At 39.6% G+C, this 22,156-nt stretch overlaps 15 non-coding genes across 15 annotated transcripts; all 15 read left to right on the forward strand.

The window, feature by feature from the left end:
• Positions 1-1,449: 1,449 nt before the first annotated feature.
• TRNAP-UGG (transfer RNA proline (anticodon UGG)) lies at positions 1,450-1,521 on the forward strand. The gene has a single exon. It is a non-coding gene; the product is annotated as a tRNA-Pro (tRNA).
• Positions 1,522-1,821: 300 nt separating this feature from the next.
• TRNAV-CAC (transfer RNA valine (anticodon CAC)) lies at positions 1,822-1,894 on the forward strand. The gene has a single exon. It is a non-coding gene; the product is annotated as a tRNA-Val (tRNA).
• Positions 1,895-4,049: 2,155 nt separating this feature from the next.
• TRNAP-UGG (transfer RNA proline (anticodon UGG)) lies at positions 4,050-4,121 on the forward strand. Its single transcript has one exon. It is a non-coding gene; the product is annotated as a tRNA-Pro (tRNA).
• A 300-nt stretch (positions 4,122-4,421) lies between these two features.
• Positions 4,422-4,494, forward strand: TRNAV-CAC (transfer RNA valine (anticodon CAC)). Its single transcript has one exon. It is a non-coding gene; the product is annotated as a tRNA-Val (tRNA).
• A 2,162-nt stretch (positions 4,495-6,656) lies between these two features.
• On the forward strand, positions 6,657-6,728 carry TRNAP-UGG (transfer RNA proline (anticodon UGG)). The gene has a single exon. It is a non-coding gene; the product is annotated as a tRNA-Pro (tRNA).
• A 300-nt stretch (positions 6,729-7,028) lies between these two features.
• TRNAV-CAC (transfer RNA valine (anticodon CAC)) lies at positions 7,029-7,101 on the forward strand. Its single transcript has one exon. It is a non-coding gene; the product is annotated as a tRNA-Val (tRNA).
• Positions 7,102-9,276: 2,175 nt separating this feature from the next.
• Positions 9,277-9,348, forward strand: TRNAP-UGG (transfer RNA proline (anticodon UGG)). The gene has a single exon. It is a non-coding gene; the product is annotated as a tRNA-Pro (tRNA).
• A 300-nt stretch (positions 9,349-9,648) lies between these two features.
• Positions 9,649-9,721, forward strand: TRNAV-CAC (transfer RNA valine (anticodon CAC)). Its single transcript has one exon. It is a non-coding gene; the product is annotated as a tRNA-Val (tRNA).
• A 2,123-nt stretch (positions 9,722-11,844) lies between these two features.
• TRNAP-UGG (transfer RNA proline (anticodon UGG)) lies at positions 11,845-11,916 on the forward strand. The gene has a single exon. It is a non-coding gene; the product is annotated as a tRNA-Pro (tRNA).
• Positions 11,917-12,216: 300 nt separating this feature from the next.
• Positions 12,217-12,289, forward strand: TRNAV-CAC (transfer RNA valine (anticodon CAC)). Its single transcript has one exon. It is a non-coding gene; the product is annotated as a tRNA-Val (tRNA).
• A 2,108-nt stretch (positions 12,290-14,397) lies between these two features.
• TRNAP-UGG (transfer RNA proline (anticodon UGG)) lies at positions 14,398-14,469 on the forward strand. Its single transcript has one exon. It is a non-coding gene; the product is annotated as a tRNA-Pro (tRNA).
• Positions 14,470-14,769: 300 nt separating this feature from the next.
• Positions 14,770-14,842, forward strand: TRNAV-CAC (transfer RNA valine (anticodon CAC)). The gene has a single exon. It is a non-coding gene; the product is annotated as a tRNA-Val (tRNA).
• Positions 14,843-17,359: 2,517 nt separating this feature from the next.
• On the forward strand, positions 17,360-17,432 carry TRNAV-CAC (transfer RNA valine (anticodon CAC)). The gene has a single exon. It is a non-coding gene; the product is annotated as a tRNA-Val (tRNA).
• A 2,169-nt stretch (positions 17,433-19,601) lies between these two features.
• On the forward strand, positions 19,602-19,673 carry TRNAP-UGG (transfer RNA proline (anticodon UGG)). The gene has a single exon. It is a non-coding gene; the product is annotated as a tRNA-Pro (tRNA).
• Positions 19,674-19,973: 300 nt separating this feature from the next.
• Positions 19,974-20,046, forward strand: TRNAV-CAC (transfer RNA valine (anticodon CAC)). Its single transcript has one exon. It is a non-coding gene; the product is annotated as a tRNA-Val (tRNA).
• The last annotated feature ends 2,110 nt before the right edge of the window (positions 20,047-22,156 follow it).

Here is a 22,156-nt window from a genome sequence, read left to right on the forward strand (position 1 = left end):
TAAAAGTTGTCATGTGTTTTTGTTACCTTGCACCGGCCAAAAAGTGCCGGAAATGACTTCATTTGCAGTCACTTGAAAAGTAGGGATTCTCAAATAAATGGTAAGAGGTTGGAACAAATCTAAAGGAATGCATGGCATATCTATATGTATGTGTACGCAGGTATCCATATATAAAGATAGATAGATAGATAGATAGATAGATAGATAGATAGATAGATAGATAGATAGATAGATAGATAGATAGATAGATAGATAGATAGATAGATAGATAGATAGATAGATAGATAGATAGATAGATAGATAGATAGATAGATAGATAGATAGATAGATAGATAGATAGATATTGGGAGAGAGAGAGCGTTACTATAAACTGAGACTTTATTTTCCATCAAGCTGTCTTTCCTTTCCTTCAGGAGCAGAATGTTCTGATCATCAGCGCTCCAGAATCTAGTGCTTGGTTGGCAAGCATCACACATTGTGATGTGTTAGCTAAGAGTTCCATGTCGTTCAGACTCATATATTCCTCTGTAGTTGTACCTTGGTGATTCAACAAAATGTGGCATCATAAGCAGCATTCTACTGCCATAGACTGGGCAGAAAAAACATTTAGAATTTCACTGAAAAAGAAAAAAAGCATACTTAGGCAGAGCTTTCTGGACAGTAAGGACATTAGAGTAAGTGATGAATAAGCACTGCTTTTGTTAATTTACATAGGCAGAACAGAGACTGCTGGGAAAAGCCTGAAATTAAAGGCACAGAAAATGCCTGCTTCTGGATAGAACACTAAGAAGGGTTGAAAGTTTTTTCTCTGACCCTGGCCACTCTTACAAGCAATCCTATGATAGTCAGAAGGACCCACCCTAAAAAGGAAGGGACAGCCATTTGGACCCTTTCCACCTTTTCTATATCTTAGCCTGATCGAGCGCTGATTGAGCGGATTAGCACATGTACTTCTCATTTTGGGAAGGTATTGCTTAGCTTGCTACCAGCAGCTCAGTTATGTTATGATGTTAGAGGCTTGCATGGAATGCTTTAGTCCTGCATTAGGCCGTTTTTATTGCTACTTGCATTCAAGGGAAAGATAATTAGCCAGAATCTGTGGCCCAGTTATTCACCTTGGCATTCCGATTTGCATAAAGGGAATAAGCATTTGAGAGAAAATGCAACATGTGTTTCTTATGTTGCTATGAACAGCTTTTTATTCTTTCTCTTTAGGGTCTAGCCAATGCAGAAATAGATAAATAAGTGCTGACTTTCTGTAAGACGTGTCCAATGCTGGGACAAAATAAAAGGGGACACTTATAAATGATAGTGATATCATTTGAGAAAGGGTAAGTTGACACTGAATTTCATGTATATTCACAGACCAAGCATGAAAAAGTCCCCAGCATGATCTTCATTGCGTGCTTAGAGCTGGTATTAGCTTTTCAGAGGTGCGGGCCTTTCGAAGGCTCGTTGGTCTAGGGGTATGATTCTCGCTTTGGGTGCGAGAGGTCCCGGGTTCAAATCCCGGACGAGCCCTTTCATTGGTGCTTTTTTAAAGTAGTATTGCAGTATGCATTTCAAAGCCAATATCAATTTTCTCTTTGCAGTAGTGGATGAATATTTGCTAGAGTCTCATGCTTTTAACCTTGCCCTGCCTGAGCAAATAGGAAACATTTCTCTTTAAGCATTTTGCAAAAATGCTGAACTTGCATGGCATATACAAGCGTTCGGCTAGGGCTGTCTGGGAAGGTTGCATGAAAGAAATCTAAAACCAGAGGCCCTTGGAATAGCCTGTTTTGAGAAGTTTCATCACAGAAGAATCAACTGTAGACATCTGTTTCTGTAGTGTAGTGGTTATCACGTTCGCCTCACACGCGAAAGGTCCCCGGTTCGAAACCGGGCAGAAACAGTTGTTATATTGTCTTGGCTGCAATGTTGAGAGGTGCCGTTTTGCCATGAAATTGTCCAGGCCCTGAAGATGGTTTCATGCAGACTCGTTCCAAGAAAGTGAATTCTCTTAAAAACACTAAAGTAATTGGCATGTGGATGTATCTGTTGATTCACAGACCTCGCTTTGAAAAGAGCCCTGCATTCTGTTCATTGCTCACCTAGAACACGCATTAACTTTGGGAATTGTTGGCACCAACAGGCATCTTAGTTTAGTGGAGTGTTTCTGGTGTTTAAGTGCAGAAGCCCTGGGCTCAATTCCTCGGTGACCCTTCTCAAGGTGATGATACAAATGCATCGTCACCTTTAAGTTTAATGTCAGAATTGTTTATTTCTATTTGGTGGTGTATGAATGCTTGCAATAGTATGTTGATTTTTTCTAGCCTTGAATGAATAAAAGCAAATCACTCCTCTTTATGTATTTTTCTAATACATTGATATTTGCATCTCCTTTCCTAGCCTGCATTTTTCATTATCCTACAGGCTGTATATAATAAGTATCAATTCAGGGGCCCTTCTTCTACTCAATTCACAACTGTTCTATCCCGGCATTGATAAGCAATCTACATCTGCTTCTGTTGTGTATTGGTTATCATGTTTACCTGACGTGTGAAAGCCCCATGTTTGACAGTGCGCGTTAACAAAGAGACCAATGATTTTTATTAAAAGTTGTCATGTGTTTTTGTTACCTTGCACCGGCCAAAAAGTGCCGGAAATGACTTCATTTGCAGTCACTTGAAAAGTAGGGATTCTCAAATAAATGGTAAGAGGTTGGAACAAATCTAAAGGAATGCATGGCATATCTATATGTATGTGTACGCAGGTATCCATATATAAAGATAGATAGATAGATAGATAGATAGATAGATAGATAGATAGATAGATAGATAGATAGATAGATAGATAGATAGATAGATAGATAGATAGATAGATAGATAGATAGATAGATAGATAGATAGATAGATAGATAGATAGATAGATAGATAGATAGATAGATAGATATTGGGAGAGAGAGAGCGTTACTATAAACTGAGACTTTATTTTCCATCAAGCTGTCTTTCCTTTCCTTCAGGAACAGAATGTTCTGATCATCAGCGCTCCAGAATCTAGTGCTTGGTTGGCAAGCATCACACATTGTGATGTGTTAGCTAAGAGTTCCATGTCGTTCAGACTCATATATTCCTCTGTAGTTGTACCTTGGTGATTCAACAAAATGTGGCATCATAAGCAGCATTCTACTGCCATAGACTGGGCGGAAAAAACATTTAGAATTTCACTGAAAAAGAAAAAAAGCATACTTAGGCAGAGCTTTCTGGACAGTAAGGACATTAGAGTAAGTGATGAATAAGCACTGCTTTTGTTAATTTACATAGGCAGAACAGAGACTGCTGGGAAAAGCCTGAAATTAAAGGCCCAGAAAATGCCTGCTTCTGGATAGAACACTAAGAAGGGTTGAAAGTTTTTTCTCTGACCCTGGCCACTCTTACAAGCAATCCTATGATAGTCAGAAGGACCCACACTAAAAAGGAAGGGACAGCCATTTGGACCCTTTCCACCTTTTCTATATCTCGCCTGATCGAGCCTGATCGAGCGCTGATTGAGCGGATTAGCACATGTACTTCTCATTTTGGGAAGGTATTGCTTAGCTTGCTACCAGCAGCTCAGTTATGTTATGATGTTAGAGGCTTGCAAGGAATGCTTTAGTCCTGCATTAGGCCGTTTTTATTGCTACTTGCATTCAAGGGAAAGATAATTAGCCAGAATCTGTGGCCCAGTTATTCATCTTGGCATTCCGATTTGCACAAAGGGAATAAGCATTTGAGAGAAAATGCAACATGTGTTTCTTATGTTGCTATGAACAGCTTTTTATCCTTTCTCTTTAGGGTCTAGCCAATGCAAAAATAGATAAATAAGTGCTGACTTTCTGTAAGACGTGTCCAATGCTGGGACAAAATAAAAGGGGACACTTATAAATGATAGTGATATCATTTGAGAAAGGGTAAGTTGACACTGAATTTCATGTATATTCACAGACCAAGCATGAAAAAGTCCCCAGCATGATCTTCATTGCGTGCTTAGAGCTGGTATTAGCTTTTCAGAGGTGCGGGCCTTTCGAAGGCTCGTTGGTCTAGGGGTATGATTCTCGCTTTGGGTGCGAGAGGTCCCGGGTTCAAATCCCGGACGAGCCCTTTTATTGGTGCTTTTTTAAAGTAGTATTGCAGTATGCATTTCAAAGCCAATATCAATTTTCTCTTTGCAGTAGTGGATGAATATTTGCTAGAGTCTCATGCTTTTAACCTTGCCCTGCCTGAGCAAATAGGAAACATTTCTCTTTAAGCATTTTGCAAAAATGCTGAACTTGCATGGCATATACAAGCGTTCAGCTAGGGCTGTCTGGGAAGGTTTCATGAAAGAAATCTAAAACCAGAGGCCCTTGGAATAGCCTGTTTTGAGAAGTTTCATCACAGAAGAATCAACTGTAGACATCTGTTTCTGTAGTGTAGTGGTTATCACGTTCGCCTCACACGCGAAAGGTCCCCGGTTCGAAACCGGGCAGAAACAGTTGTTATATTGTCTTGGCTGCAATGTTGAGAGGTGCCGTTTTGCCATGAAATTGTCCAGGCCCTGAAGATGGTTTCATGCAGACTCGTTCCAAGAAAGTGAATTCTCTTAAAAACACTAAAGTAATTGGCATGTGGATGTATCTGTTGATTCACAGACCTCGCTTTGAAAAGAGCCCTGCATTCTGTTCATTGCTCACCTAGAACACGCATTAACTTTGGGAATTGTTGGCACCAACAGGCATCTTAGTTTAGTGGAGTGTTTCTGGTGTTTAAGTGCAGAAGCCCTGGGCTCAATTCCTCGGTGACCCTTCTCAAGGTGATGATACAAATGCATCGTCACCTTTACGTTTAATGTCAGAATTGTTTATTTCTATTTGGTGGTGTATGAATGCTTGCAATAGTATGTTGATTTTTTCTAGCCTTGAATGAATAAAAGCAAATCACTCCTCTTTATGTATTTTTCTAATACATTGATATTTGCATCTCCTTTCCTAGCCTGCATTTTTCATTATCTTACAGGCTGTATATAATAAGTATCAATTCAGGGGCCCTTCTTCTACTCAATTCACAACTGTTCTATCCCGGCATTGATAAGCAATCTACATCTGCTTCTGTTGTGTATTGGTTATCATGTTTACCTGACGTGTGAAAGCCCCATGTTTGACAGTGCGCGTTAACAAAGAGACCAATGATTTTTATTAAAAGTTGTCATGTGTTTTTGTTACCTTGCACCGGCCAAAAAGTGCCGGAAATGACTTCATTTGCAGTCACTTGAAAAGTAGGGATTCTCAAATAAATGGTAAGAGGTTGGAACAAATCTAAAGGAATGCATGGCATATCTATATGTATGTGTACGCAGGTATCCATATATAAAGATAGATAGATAGATAGATAGATAGATAGATAGATAGATAGATAGATAGATAGATAGATAGATAGATAGATAGATAGATAGATAGATAGATAGATAGATAGATAGATAGATAGATAGATAGATAGATAGATAGATAGATAGATAGATAGATAGATAGATAGATAGATAGATAGATAGATATTGGGAGAGAGAGAGCGTTACTATAAACTGAGACTTTATTTTCCATCAAGCTGTCTTTCCTTTCCTTCAGGAGCAGAATGTTCTGATCATCAGCGCTCCAGAATCTAGTGCTTGGTTGGCAAGCATCACACATTGTGATGTGTTAGCTAAGAGTTCCATGTCGTTCAGACTCATATATTCCTCTGTAGTTGTACCTTGGTGATTCAACAAAATGTGGCATCATAAGCAGCATTCTACTGCCATAGACTGGACAGAAAAAACATTTAGAATTTCACTGAAAAAGAAAAAAAGCATACTTAGGCAGAGCTTTCTGGACAGTAAGGACATTAGAGTAAGTGATGAATAAGCACTGCTTTTGTTAATTTACATAGGCAGAACAGAGACTGCTGGGAAAAGCCTGAAATTAAAGGCACAGAAAATGCCTGCTTCTGGATAGAACACTAAGAAGGGTTGAAAGTTTTTTCTCTGACCCTGGCCACTCTTACAAGCAATCCTATGATAGTCAGAAGGACCCACCCTAAAAAGGAAGGGACAGCCATTTGGACCCTTTCCACCTTTTCTATATCTTAGCCTGATCGAGCGCTGATTGAGCGGATTAGCACATGTACTTCTCATTTTGGGAAGGTATTGCTTAGCTTGCTACCAGCAGCTCAGTTATGTTATGATGTTAGAGGCTTGCATGGAATGCTTTAGTCCTGCATTAGGCCGTTTTTATTGCTACTTGCATTCAAGGGAAAGATAATTAGCCAGAATCTGTGGCCCAGTTATTCACCTTGGCATTCCGATTTGCATAAAGGGAATAAGCATTTGAGAGAAAATGCAACATGTGTTTCTTATGTTGCTATGAACAGCTTTTTATTCTTTCTCTTTAGGGTCTAGCCAATGCAGAAATAGATAAATAAGTGCTGACTTTCTGTAAGACGTGTCCAATGCTGGGACAAAATAAAAGGGGACACTTATAAATGATAGTGATATCATTTGAGAAAGGGTAAGTTGACACTGAATTTCATGTATATTCACAGACCAAGCATGAAAAAGTCCCCAGCATGATCTTCATTGCGTGCTTAGAGCTGGTATTAGCTTTTCAGAGGTGCGGGCCTTTCGAAGGCTCGTTGGTCTAGGGGTATGATTCTCGCTTTGGGTGCGAGAGGTCCCGGGTTCAAATCCCGGACGAGCCCTTTCATTGGTGCTTTTTTAAAGTAGTATTGCAGTATGCATTTCAAAGCCAATATCAATTTTCTCTTTGCAGTAGTGGATGAATATTTGCTAGAGTCTCATGCTTTTAACCTTGCCCTGCCTGAGCAAATAGGAAACATTTCTCTTTAAGCATTTTGCAAAAATGCTGAACTTGCATGGCATATACAAGCGTTCGGCTAGGGCTGTCTGGGAAGGTTGCATGAAAGAAATCTAAAACCAGAGGCCCTTGGAATAGCCTGTTTTGAGAAGTTTCATCACAGAAGAATCAACTGTAGACATCTGTTTCTGTAGTGTAGTGGTTATCACGTTCGCCTCACACGCGAAAGGTCCCCGGTTCGAAACCGGGCAGAAACAGTTGTTATATTGTCTTGGCTGCAATGTTGAGAGGTGCCGTTTTGCCATGAAATTGTCCAGGCCCTGAAGATGGTTTCATGCAGACTCGTTCCAAGAAAGTGAATTCTCTTAAAAACACTAAAGTAATTGGCATGTGGATGTATCTGTTGATTCACAGACCTCGCTTTGAAAAGAGCCCTGCATTCTGTTCATTGCTCACCTAGAACACGCATTAACTTTGGGAATTGTTGGCACCAACAGGCATCTTAGTTTAGTGGAGTGTTTCTGGTGTTTAAGTGCAGAAGCCCTGGGCTCAATTCCTCGGTGACCCTTCTCAAGGTGATGATACAAATGCATCGTCACCTTTAAGTTTAATGTCAGAATTGTTTATTTCTATTTGGTGGTGTATGAATGCTTGCAATAGTATGTTGATTTTTTCTAGCCTTGAATGAATAAAAGCAAATCACTCCTCTTTATGTATTTTTCTAATACATTGATATTTGCATCTCCTTTCCTAGCCTGCATTTTTCATTATCCTACAGGCTGTATATAATAAGTATCAATTCAGGGGCCCTTCTTCTACTCAATTCACAACTGTTCTATCCCGGCATTGATAAGCAATCTACATCTGCTTCTGTTGTGTATTGGTTATCATGTTTACCTGACGTGTGAAAGCCCCATGTTTGACAGTGCGCGTTAACAAAGAGACCAATGATTTTTATTAAAAGTTGTCATGTGTTTTTGTTACCTTGCACCGGCCAAAAAGTGCCGGAAATGACTTCATTTGCAGTCACTTGAAAAGTAGGGATTCTCAAATAAATGGTAAGAGGTTGGAACAAATCTAAAGGAATGCATGGCATATCTATATGTATGTGTACGCAGGTATCCATATATAAAGATAGATAGATAGATAGATAGATAGATAGATAGATAGATAGATAGATAGATAGATAGATAGATAGATAGATAGATAGATAGATAGATAGATAGATAGATAGATAGATAGATAGATAGATAGATAGATAGATAGATAGATAGATAGATAGATAGATAGATAGATAGATAGATAGATAGATAGATATTGGGAGAGAGAGAGCGTTACTATAAACTGAGACTTTATTTTCCATCAAGCTGTCTTTCCTTTCCTTCAGGAGCAGAATGTTCTGATCATCAGCGCCCCAGAATCTAGTGCTTGGTTGGCAAGCATCACACATTGTGATGTGTTAGCTAAGAGTTCCATGTCGTTCAGACTCATATATTCCTCTGTAGTTGTACCTTGGTGATTCAACAAAATGTGGCATCATAAGCAGCATTCTACTGCCATAGACTGGGCGGAAAAAACATTTAGAATTTCACTGAAAAAGAAAAAAAGCATACTTAGGCAGAGCTTTCTGGACAGTAAGGACATTAGAGTAAGTGATGAATAAGCACTGCTTTTGTTAATTTACATAGGCAGAACAGAGACTGCTGGGAAAAGCCTGAAATTAAAGGCCCAGAAAATGCCTGCTTCTGGATAGAACACTAAGAAGGGTTGAAAGTTTTTTCTCTGACCCTGGCCACTCTTACAAGCAATCCTATGATAGTCAGAAGGACCCACACTAAAAAGGAAGGGACAGCCATTTGGACCCTTTCCACCTTTTCTATATCTCGCCTGATCAAGCCTGATCGAGCGCTGATTGAGCGGATTAGCACATGTACTTCTCATTTTGGGAAGGTATTGCTTAGCTTGCTACCAGCAGCTCAGTTATGTTATGATGTTAGAGGCTTGCAAGGAATGCTTTAGTCCTGCATTAGGCCGTTTTTATTGCTACTTGCATTCAAGGGAAAGATAATTAGCCAGAATCTGTGGCCCAGTTATTCATCTTGGCATTCCGATTTGCACAAAGGGAATAAGCATTTGAGAGAAAATGCAACATGTGTTTCTTATGTTGCTATGAACAGCTTTTTATCCTTTCTCTTTAGGGTCTAGCCAATGCAAAAATAGATAAATAAGTGCTGACTTTCTGTAAGACGTGTCCAATGCTGGGACAAAATAAAAGGGGACACTTATAAATGATAGTGATATCATTTGAGAAAGGGTAAGTTGACACTGAATTTCATGTATATTCACAGACCAAGCATGAAAAAGTCCCCAGCATGATCTTCATTGCGTGCTTAGAGCTGGTATTAGCTTTTCAGAGGTGCGGGCCTTTCGAAGGCTCGTTGGTCTAGGGGTATGATTCTCGCTTTGGGTGCGAGAGGTCCCGGGTTCAAATCCCGGACGAGCCCTTTTATTGGTGCTTTTTTAAAGTAGTATTGCAGTATGCATTTCAAAGCCAATATCAATTTTCTCTTTGCAGTAGTGGATGAATATTTGCTAGAGTCTCATGCTTTTAACCTTGCCCTGCCTGAGCAAATAGGAAACATTTCTCTTTAAGCATTTTGCAAAAATGCTGAACTTGCATGGCATATACAAGCGTTCAGCTAGGGCTGTCTGGGAAGGTTTCATGAAAGAAATCTAAAACCAGAGGCCCTTGGAATAGCCTGTTTTGAGAAGTTTCATCACAGAAGAATCAACTGTAGACATCTGTTTCTGTAGTGTAGTGGTTATCGCGTTCGCCTCACACGCGAAAGGTCCCCGGTTCGAAACCGGGCAGAAACAGTTGTTATATTGTCTTGGCTGCAATGTTGAGAGGTGCCGTTTTGCCATGAAATTGTCCAGGCCCTGAAGATGGTTTCATGCAGACTCGTTCCAAGAAAGTGAATTCTCTTAAAAACACTAAAGTAATTGGCATGTGGATGTATCTGTTGATTCACAGACCTCGCTTTGAAAAGAGCCCTGCATTCTGTTCATTGCTCACCTAGAACACGCATTAACTTTGGGAATTGTTGGCACCAACAGGCATCTTAGTTTAGTGGAGTGTTTCTGGTGTTTAAGTGCAGAAGCCCTGGGCTCAATTCCTCGGTGACCCTTCTCAAGGTGATGATACAAATGCATCGTCACCTTTACGTTTAATGTCAGAATTGTTTATTTCTATTTGGTGGTGTATGAATGCTTGCAATAGTATGTTGATTTTTTCTAGCCTTGAATGAATAAAAGCAAATCACTCCTCTTTATGTATTTTTCTAATACATTGATATTTGCATCTCCTTTCCTAGCCTGCATTTTTCATTATCTTACAGGCTGTATATAATAAGTATCAATTCAGGGGCCCTTCTTCTACTCAATTCACAACTGTTCTATCCCGGCATTGATAAGCAATCTACATCTGCTTCTGTTGTGTATTGGTTATCATGTTTACCTGACGTGTGAAAGCCCCATGTTTGACAGTGCGCGTTAACAAAGAGACCAATGATTTTTATTAAAAGTTGTCATGTGTTTTTGTTACCTTGCACCGGCCAAAAAGTGCCGGAAATGACTTCATTTGCAGTCACTTGAAAAGTAGGGATTCTCAAATAAATGGTAAGAGGTTGGAACAAATCTAAAGGAATGCATGGCATATCTATATGTATGTGTACGCAGGTATCCATATATAAAGATAGATAGATAGATAGATAGATAGATAGATAGATAGATAGATAGATAGATAGATAGATAGATAGATAGATAGATAGATAGATAGATAGATAGATAGATAGATAGATAGATAGATAGATAGATAGATAGATATTGGGAGAGAGAGAGCGTTACTATAAACTGAGACTTTATTTTCCATCAAGCTGTCTTTCCTTTCCTTCAGGAGCAGAATGTTCTGATCATCAGCGCTCCAGAATCTAGTGCTTGGTTGGCAAGCATCACACATTGTGATGTGTTAGCTAAGAGTTCCATGTCGTTCAGACTCATATATTCCTCTGTAGTTGTACCTTGGTGATTCAACAAAATGTGGCATCATAAGCAGCATTCTACTGCCATAGACTGGGCAGAAAAAACATTTAGAATTTCACTGAAAAAGAAAAAAAGCATACTTAGGCAGAGCTTTCTGGACAGTAAGGACATTAGAGTAAGTGATGAATAAGCACTGCTTTTGTTAATTTACATAGGCAGAACAGAGACTGCTGGGAAAAGCCTGAAATTAAAGGCCCAGAAAATGCCTGCTTCTGGATAGAACACTAAGAAGGGTTGAAAGTTTTTTCTCTGACCCTGGCCACTCTTACAAGCAATCCTATGATAGTCAGAAGGACCCACCCTAAAAAGGAAGGGACAGCCATTTGGACCCTTTCCACCTTTTCTATATCTCGCCTGATCGAGCCTGATCGAGCGCTGATTGAGCGGATTAGCACATGTACTTCTCATTTTGGGAAGGTATTGCTTAGCTTGCTACCAGCAGCTCAGTTATGTTATGATGTTAGAGGCTTGCATGGAATGCTTTAGTCCTGCATTAGGCCGTTTTTATTGCTACTTGCATTCAAGGGAAAGATAATTAGCCAGAATCTGTGGCCCAGTTATTCACCTTGGCATTCCGATTTGCACAAAGGGAATAAGCATTTGAGAGAAAATGCAACATGTGTTTCTTATGTTGCTATGAACAGCTTTTTATTCTTTCTCTTTAGGGTCTAGCCAATGCAGAAATAGATAAATAAGTGCTGACTTTCTGTAAGACGTGTCCAATGCTGGGACAAAATAAAAGGGGACACTTATAAATGATAGTGATATCATTTGAGAAAGGGTAAGTTGACACTGAATTTCATGTATATTCACAGACCAAGCATGAAAAAGTCCCCAGCATGATCTTCATTGCGTGCTTAGAGCTGGTATTAGCTTTTCAGAGGTGCGGGCCTTTCGAAGGCTCGTTGGTCTAGGGGTATGATTCTCGCTTTGGGTGCGAGAGGTCCCGGGTTCAAATCCCGGACGAGCCCTTTCATTGGTGCTTTTTTAAAGTAGTATTGCAGTATGCATTTCAAAGCCAATATCAATTTTCTCTTTGCAGTAGTGGATGAATATTTGCTAGAGTCTCATGCTTTTAACCTTGCCCTGCCTGAGCAAATAGGAAACATTTCTCTTTAAGCATTTTGCAAAAATGCTGAACTTGCATGGCATATACAAGCGTTCAGCTAGGGCTGTCTGGGAAGGTTGCATGAAAGAAATCTAAAACCAGAGGCCCTTGGAATAGCCTGTTTTGAGAAGTTTCATCACAGAAGAATCAACTGTAGACATCTGTTTCTGTAGTGTAGTGGTTATCACGTTCGCCTCACACGCGAAAGGTCCCCGGTTCGAAACCGGGCAGAAACAGTTGTTATATTGTCTTGGCTGCAATGTTGAGAGGTGCCGTTTTGCCATGAAATTGTCCAGGCCCTGAAGATGGTTTCATGCAGACTCGTTCCAAGAAAGTGAATTCTCTTAAAAACACTAAAGTAATTGGCATGTGGATGTATCTGTTGATTCACAGACCTTGCTTTGAAAAGAGCCCTGCATTCTGTTCATTGCTCACCTAGAACACGCATTAACTTTGGGAATTGTTGGCACCAACAGGCATCTTAGTTTAGTGGAGTGTTTCTGGTGTTTAAGTGCAGAAGCCCTGGGCTCAATTCCTCGGTGACCCTTCTCAAGGTGATGATACAAATGCATCGTCACCTTTACGTTTAATGTCAGAATTGTTTATTTCTATTTGGTGGTGTATGAATGCTTGCAATAGTATGTTGATTTTTTCTAGCCTTGAATGAATAAAAGCAAATCACTCCTCTTTATGTATTTTTCTAATACATTGATATTTGCATCTCCTTTCCTAGCCTGCATTTTTCATTATCTTACAGGCTGTATATAATAAGTATCAATTCAGGGGCCCTTCTTCTACTCAATTCACAACTGTTCTATCCCGGCATTGATAAGCAATCTACATCTGCTTCTGTTGTGTATTGGTTATCATGTTTACCTGACGTGTGAAAGCCCCATGTTTGACAGTGCGCGTTAACAAAGAGACCAATGATTTTTATTAAAAGTTGTCATGTGTTTTTGTTACCTTGCACCGGCCAAAAAGTGCCGGAAATGACTTCATTTGCAGTCACTTGAAAAGTAGGGATTCTCAAATAAATGGTAAGAGGTTGGAACAAATCTAAAGGAATGCATGGCATATCTATATGTATGTGTACGCAGGTATCCATATATAAAGATAGATAGATAGATAGATAGATAGATAGATAGATAGATAGATAGATAGATAGATAGATAGATAGATAGATAGATAGATAGATAGATAGATAGATAGATAGATAGATAGATAGATAGATAGATAGATATTGGGAGAGAGAGAGCGTTACTATAAACTGAGACTTTATTTTCCATCAAGCTGTCTTTCCTTTCCTTCAGGAGCAGAATGTTCTGATCATCAGCGCTCCAGAATCTAGTGCTTGGTTGGCAAACATCACACATTGTGATGTGTTAGCTAAGAGTTCCATGTCGTTCAGACTCATATATTCCTCTGTAGTTGTACCTTGGTGATTCAACAAAATGTGGCATCATAAGCAGCATCTACTGCCATAGACTGGGCAGAAAAAACATTTAGAATTTCACTGAAAAAGAAAAAAAGCATACTTAGGCAGAGCTTTCTGGACAGTAAGGACATTAGAGTAAGTGATGAATAAGCACTGCTTTTGTTAATTTACATAGGCAGAACAGAGACTGCTGGGAAAAGCCTGAAATTAAAGGCACAGAAAATGCCTGCTTCTGGATAGAACACTAAGAAGGGTTGAAAGTTTTTTCTCTGACCCTGGCCACTCTTACAAGCAATCCTATGATAGTCAGAAGGACCCACCCTAAAAAGGAAGGGACAGCCATTTGGACCCTTTCCACCTTTTCTATATCTCGCCTGATCGAGCGCTGATTGAGCGGATTAGCACATGTACTTCTCATTTTGGGAAGGTATTGCTTAGCTTGCTACCAGCAGCTCAGTTATGTTATGATGTTAGAGGCTTGCATGGAATGCTTTAGTCCTGCATTAGGCCGTTTTTATTGCTACTTGCATTCAAGGGAAAGATAATTAGCCAGAATCTGTGGCCCAGTTATTCACCTTGGCATTCCGATTTGCATAAAGGGAATAAGCATTTGAGAGAAAATGCAACATGTGTTTCTTATGTTGCTATGAACAGCTTTTTATTCTTTCTCTTTAGGGTCTAGCCAATGCAGAAATAGATAAATAAGTGCTGACTTTCTGTAAGACGTGTCCAATGCTGGGACAAAATAAAAGGGGACACTTATAAATGATAGTGATATCATTTGAGAAAGGGTAAGTTGACACTGAATTTCATGTATATTCACAGACCAAGCATGAAAAAGTCCCCAGCATGATCTTCATTGCGTGCTTAGAGCTGGTATTAGCTTTTCAGAGGTGCGGGCCTTTCGAAGGCTCGTTGGTCTAGGGGTATGATTCTCGCTTTGGGTGCGAGAGGTCCCGGGTTCAAATCCCGGACGAGCCCTTTCATTGGTGCTTTTTTAAAGTAGTATTGCAGTATGCATTTCAAAGCCAATATCAATTTTCTCTTTGCAGTAGTGGATGAATATTTGCTAGAGTCTCATGCTTTTAACCTTGCCCTGCCTGAGCAAATAGGAAACATTTCTCTTTAAGCATTTTGCAAAAATGCTGAACTTGCATGGCATATACAAGCGTTCGGCTAGGGCTGTCTGGGAAGGTTGCATGAAAGAAATCTAAAACCAGAGGCCCTTGGAATAGCCTGTTTTGAGAAGTTTCATCACAGAAGAATCAACTGTAGACATCTGTTTCTGTAGTGTAGTGGTTATCATGTTCGCCTCACACGCGAAAGGTCCCCGGTTCGAAACCGGGCAGAAACAGTTGTTATATTGTCTTGGCTGCAATGTTGAGAGGTGCCGTTTTGCCATGAAATTGTCCAGGCCCTGAAGATGGTTTCATGCAGACTCGTTCCAAGAAAGTGAATTCTCTTAAAAACACTAAAGTAATTGGCATGTGGATGTATCTGTTGATTCACAGACCTCGCTTTGAAAAGAGCCCTGCATTCTGTTCATTGCTCACCTAGAACACGCATTAACTTTGGGAATTGTTGGCACCAACAGGCATCTTAGTTTAGTGGAGTGTTTCTGGTGTTTAAGTGCAGAAGCCCTGGGCTCAATTCCTCGGTGACCCTTCTCAAGGTGATGATACAAATGCATCGTCACCTTTACGTTTAATGTCAGAATTGTTTATTTCTATTTGGTGGTGTATGAATGCTTGCAATAGTATGTTGATTTTTTCTAGCCTTGAATGAATAAAAGCAAATCACTCCTCTTTATGTATTTTTCTAATACATTGATATTTGCATCTCCTTTCCTAGCCTGCATTTTTCATTATCTTACAGGCTGTATATAATAAGTATCAATTCAGGGGCCCTTCTTCTACTCAATTCACAACTGTTCTATCCCGGCATTGATAAGCAATCTACATCTGCTTCTGTTGTGTATTGGTTATCATGTTTACCTGACGTGTGAAAGCCCCATGTTTGACAGTGCGCGTTAACAAAGAGACCAATGATTTTTATTAAAAGTTGTCATGTGTTTTTGTTACCTTGCACCGGCCAAAAAGTGCCGGAAATGACTTCATTTGCAGTCACTTGAAAAGTAGGGATTCTCAAATAAATGGTAAGAGGTTGGAACAAATCTAAAGGAATGCATGGCATATCTATATGTATGTGTACGCAGGTATCCATATATAAAGATAGATAGATAGATAGATAGATAGATAGATAGATAGATAGATAGATAGATAGATAGATAGATAGATAGATAGATAGATAGATAGATAGATAGATAGATAGATAGATAGATAGATAGATAGATAGATAGATAGATAGATAGATAGATAGATAGATAGATAGATATTGGGAGAGAGAGAGCGTTACTATAAACTGAGACTTTATTTTCCATCAAGCTGTCTATCCTTTCCTTCAGGAGCAGAATGTTCTGATCATCAGCGCTCCAGAATCTAGTGCTTGGTTGGCAAGCATCACACATTGTGATGTGTTAGCTAAGAGTTCCATGTCGTTCAGACTCATATATTCCTCTGTAGTTGTACCTTGGTGATTCAACAAAATGTGGCATCATAAGCAGCATTCTACTGCCATAGACTGGGCAGAAAAAACATTTAGAATTTCACTGAAAAAGAAAAAAAGCATACTTAGGCAGAGCTTTCTGGACAGTAAGGACATTAGAGTAAGTGATGAATAAGCACTGCTTTTGTTAATTTACATAGGCAGAACAGAGACTGCTGGGAAAAGCCTGAAATTAAAGGCACAGAAAATGCCTGCTTCTGGATAGAACACTAAGAAGGGTTGAAAGTTTTTTCTCTGACCCTGGCCACTCTTACAAGCAATCCTATGATAGTCAGAAGGACCCACCCTAAAAAGGAAGGGACAGCCATTTGGACCCTTTCCACCTTTTCTATATCTCGCCTGATCGAGCGCTGATTGAGCGGATTAGCACATGTACTTCTCATTTTGGGAAGATATTGCTTAGCTTGCTACCAGCAGCTCAGTTATGTTATGATGTTAGAGGCTTGCATGGAATGCTTTAGTCCTGCATTAGGCCGTTTTTATTGCTACTTGCATTCAAGGGAAAGATAATTAGCCAGAATCTGTGGCCCAGTTATTCACCTTGGCATTCCGATTTGCATAAAGGGAATAAGCATTTGAGAGAAAATGCAACATGTGTTTCTTATGTTGCTATGAACAGCTTTTTATTCTTTCTCTTTAGGGTCTAGCCAATGCAGAAATAGATAAATAAGTGCTGACTTTCTGTAAGACGTGTCCAATGCTGGGACAAAATAAAAGGGGACACTTATAAATGATAGTGATATCATTTGAGAAAGGGTAAGTTGACACTGAATTTCATGTATATTCACAGACCAAGCATGAAAAAGTCCCCAGCATGATCTTCATTGCGTGCTTAGAGCTGGTATTAGCTTTTCAGAGGTGCGGGCCTTTCGAAGGCTCGTTGGTCTAGGGGTATGATTCTCGCTTTGGGTGCGAGAGGTCCCGGGTTCAAATCCCGGACGAGACCTTTCATTGGTGCTTTTTTAAAGTAGTATTGCAGTATGCATTTCAAAGCCAATATCAATTTTCTCTTTGCAGTAGTGGATGAATATTTGCTAGAGTCTCATGCTTTTAACCTTGCCCTGCCTGAGCAAATAGGAAACATTTCTCTTTAAGCATTTTGCAAAAATGCTGAACTTGCATGGCATATACAAGCGTTCGGCTAGGGCTGTCTGGGAAGGTTGCATGAAAGAAATCTAAAACCAGAGGCCCTTGGAATAGCCTGTTTTGAGAAGTTTCATCACAGAAGAATCAACTGTAGACATCTGTTTCTGTAGTGTAGTGGTTATCACGTTCGCCTCACACGCGAAAGGTCCCCGGTTCGAAACCGGGCAGAAACAGTTGTTATATTGTCTTGGCTGCAATGTTGAGAGGTGCCGTTTTGCCATGAAATTGTCCAGGCCCTGAAGATGGTTTCATGCAGACTCGTTCCAAGAAAGTGAATTCTCTTAAAAACACTAAAGTAATTGGCATGTGGATGTATCTGTTGATTCACAGACCTCGCTTTGAAAAGAGCCCTGCATTCTGTTCATCGCTCACCTAGAACACGCATTAACTTTGGGAATTGTTGGCACCAACAGGCATCTTAGTTTAGTGGAGTGTTTCTGGTGTTTAAGTGCAGAAGCCCTGGGCTCAATTCCTCGGTGACCCTTCTCAAGGTGATGATACAAATGCATCGTCACCTTTAAGTTTAATGTCAGAATTGTTTATTTCTATTTGGTGGTGTATGAATGCTTGCAATAGTATGTTGATTTTTTCTAGCCTTGAATGAATAAAAGCAAATCACTCCTCTTTATGTATTTTTCTAATACATTGATATTTGCATCTCCTTTCCTAGCCTGCATTTTTCATTATCCTACAGGCTGTATATAATAAGTATCAATTCAGGGGCCCTTCTTCTACTCAATTCACAACTGTTCTATCCCGGCATTGATAAGCAATCTACATCTGCTTCTGTTGTGTATTGGTTATCATGTTTACCTGACGTGTGAAAGCCCCATGTTTGACAGTGCGCGTTAACAAAGAGACCAATGATTTTTATTAAAAGTTGTCATGTGTTTTTGTTACCTTGCACCGGCCAAAAAGTGCCGGAAATGACTTCATTTGCAGTCACTTGAAAAGTAGGGATTCTCAAATAAATGGTAAGAGGTTGGAACAAATCTAAAGGAATGCATGGCATATCTATATGTATGTGTACGCAGGTATCCATATATAAAGATAGATAGATAGATAGATAGATAGATAGATAGATAGATAGATAGATAGATAGATAGATAGATAGATAGATAGATAGATAGATAGATAGATAGATAGATAGATAGATAGATAGATAGATAGATAGATAGATAGATAGATAGATAGATAGATAGATAGATAGATAGATAGATAGATAGATAGATAGATATTGGGAGAGAGAGAGCGTTACTATAAACTGAGACTTTATTTTCCATCAAGCTGTCTTTCCTTTCCTTCAGGAGCAGAATGTTCTGATCATCAGCGCTCCAGAATCTAGTGCTTGGTTGGCAAGCATCACACATTGTGATGTGTTAGCTAAGAGTTCCATGTCGTTCAGACTCATATATTCCTCTGTAGTTGTACCTTGGTGATTCAACAATATGTGGCATCATAAGCAGCATTCTACTGCCATAGACTGGGCGGAAAAAACATTTAGAATTTCACTGAAAAAGAAAAAAAGCATACTTAGGCAGAGCTTTCTGGACAGTAAGGACATTAGAGTAAGTGATGAATAAGCACTGCTTTTGTTAATTTACATAGGCAGAACAGAGACTGCTGGGAAAAGCCTGAAATTAAAGGCACAGAAAATGCCTGCTTCTGGATAGAACACTAAGAAGGGTTGAAAGTTTTTTCTCTGACCCTGGCCACTCTTACAAGCAATCCTATGATAGTCAGAAGGACCCACCCTAAAAAGGAAGGGACAGCCATTTGGACCCTTTCCACCTTTTCTATATCTCGCCTGATCGAGCGCTGATTGAGCGGATTAGCACATGTACTTCTCATTTTGGGAAGATATTGCTTAGCTTGCTACCAGCAGCTCAGTTATGTTATGATGTTAGAGGCTTGCATGGAATGCTTTAGTCCTGCATTAGGCCGTTTTTATTGCTACTTGCATTCAAGGGAAAGATAATTAGCCAGAATCTGTGGCCCAGTTATTCACCTTGGCATTCCGATTTGCATAAAGGGAATAAGCATTTGAGAGAAAATGCAACATGTGTTTCTTATGTTGCTATGAACAGCTTTTTATTCTTTCTCTTTAGGGTCTAGCCAATGCAGAAATAGATAAATAAGTGCTGACTTTCTGTAAGACGTGTCCAATGCTGGGACAAAATAAAAGGGGACACTTATAAATGATAGTGATATCATTTGAGAAAGGGTAAGTTGACACTGAATTTCATGTATATTCACAGACCAAGCATGAAAAAGTCCCCAGCATGATCTTCATTGCGTGCTTAGAGCTGGTATTAGCTTTTCAGAGGTGCGGGCCTTTCGAAGGCTCGTTGGTCTAGGGGTATGATTCTCGCTTTGGGTGCGAGAGGTCCCGGGTTCAAATCCCGGACGAGCCCTTTCATTGGTGCTTTTTTAAAGTAGTATTGCAGTATGCATTTCAAAGCCAATATCAATTTTCTCTTTGCAGTAGTGGATGAATATTTGCTAGAGTCTCATGCTTTTAACCTTGCCCTGCCTGAGCAAATAGGAAACATTTCTCTTTAAGCATTTTGCAAAAATGCTGAACTTGCATGGCATATACAAGCGTTCGGCTAGGGCTGTCTGGGAAGGTTGCATGAAAGAAATCTAAAACCAGAGGCCCTTGGAATAGCCTGTTTTGAGAAGTTTCATCACAGAAGAATCAACTGTAGACATCTGTTTCTGTAGTGTAGTGGTTATCACGTTCGCCTCACACGCGAAAGGTCCCCGGTTCGAAACCGGGCAGAAACAGTTGTTATATTGTCTTGGCTGCAATGTTGAGAGGTGCCGTTTTGCCATGAAATTGTCCAGGCCCTGAAGATGGTTTCATGCAGACTCGTTCCAAGAAAGTGAATTCTCTTAAAAACACTAAAGTAATTGGCATGTGGATGTATCTGTTGATTCACAGACCTCGCTTTGAAAAGAGCCCTGCATTCTGTTCATTGCTCACCTAGAACACGCATTAACTTTGGGAATTGTTGGCACCAACAGGCATCTTAGTTTAGTGGAGTGTTTCTGGTGTTTAAGTGCAGAAGCCCTGGGCTCAATTCCTCGGTGACCCTTCTCAAGGTGATGATACAAATGCATCGTCACCTTTAAGTTTAATGTCAGAATTGTTTATTTCTATTTGGTGGTGTATGAATGCTTGCAATAGTATGTTGATTTTTTCTAGCCTTGAATGAATAAAAGCAAATCACTCCTCTTTATGTATTTTTCTAATACATTGATATTTGCATCTCCTTTCCTAGCCTGCATTTTTCATTATCCTACAGGCTGTATATAATAAGTATCAATTCAGGGGCCCTTCTTCTACTCAATTCACAACTGTTCTATCCCGGCATTGATAAGCAATCTACATCTGCTTCTGTTGTGTATTGGTTATCATGTTTACCTGACGTGTGAAAGCCCCATGTTTGACAGTGCGCGTTAACAAAGAGACCAATGATTTTTATTAAAAGTTGTCATGTGTTTTTGTTACCTTGCACCGGCCAAAAAGTGCCGGAAATGACTTCATTTGCAGTCACTTGAAAAGTAGGGATTCTCAAATAAATGGTAAGAGGTTGGAACAAATCTAAAGGAATGCATGGCATATCTATATGTATGTGTACGCAGGTATCCATATATAAGATAGATAGATAGATAGATAGATAGATAGATAGATAGATAGATAGATAGATAGATAGATAGATAGATAGATAGATAGATAGATAGATAGATAGATAGATAGATAGATAGATAGATAGATAGATAGATAGATAGATAGATAGATAGATAGATAGATAGATAGATAGATAGATAGATATTGGGAGAGAGAGAGCGTTACTATAAACTGAGACTTTATTTTCCATCAAGCTGTCTTTCCTTTCCTTCAGGAGCAGAATGTTCTGATCATCAGCGCTCCAGAATCTAGTGCTTGGTTGGCAAGCATCACACATTGTGATGTGTTAGCTAAGAGTTCCATGTCGTTCAGACTCATATATTCCTCTGTAGTTGTACCTTGGTGATTCAACAATATGTGGCATCATAAGCAGCATTCTACTGCCATAGACTGGGCGGAAAAAACATTTAGAATTTCACTGAAAAAGAAAAAAAGCATACTTAGGCAGAGCTTTCTGGACAGTAAGGACATTAGAGTAAGTGATGAATAAGCACTGCTTTTGTTAATTTACATAGGCAGAACAGAGACTGCTGGGAAAAGCCTGAAATTAAAGGCCCAGAAAATGCCTGCTTCTGGATAGAACACTAAGAAGGGTTGAAAGTTTTTTCTCTGACCCTGGCCACTCTTACAAGCAATCCTATGATAGTCAGAAGGACCCACACTAAAAAGGAAGGGACAGCCATTTGGACCCTTTCCACCTTTTCTATATCTCGCCTGATCGAGCCTGATCGAGCGCTGATTGAGCGGATTAGCACATGTACTTCTCATTTTGGGAAGGTATTGCTTAGCTTGCTACCAGCAGCTCAGTTATGTTATGATGTTAGAGGCTTGCAAGGAATGCTTTAGTCCTGCATTAGGCCGTTTTTATTGCTACTTGCATTCAAGGGAAAGATAATTAGCCAGAATCTGTGGCCCAGTTATTCATCTTGGCATTCCGATTTGCACAAAGGGAATAAGCATTTGAGAGAAAATGCAACATGTGTTTCTTATGTTGCTATGAACAGCTTTTTATCCTTTCTCTTTAGGGTCTAGCCAATGCAGAAATAGATAAATAAGTGCTGACTTTCTGTAAGACGTGTCCAATGCTGGGACAAAATAAAAGGGGACACTTATAAATGATAGTGATATCATTTGAGAAAGGGTAAGTTGACACTGAATTTCATGTATATTCACAGACCAAGCATGAAAAAGTCCCCAGCATGA

This window comes from Lissotriton vulgaris, unplaced genomic scaffold, assembly GCF_964263255.1.
Source record: "Lissotriton vulgaris unplaced genomic scaffold, aLisVul1.2 SCAFFOLD_595, whole genome shotgun sequence".
Taxonomy (NCBI): Eukaryota; Metazoa; Chordata; class Amphibia; order Caudata; family Salamandridae; genus Lissotriton; species Lissotriton vulgaris.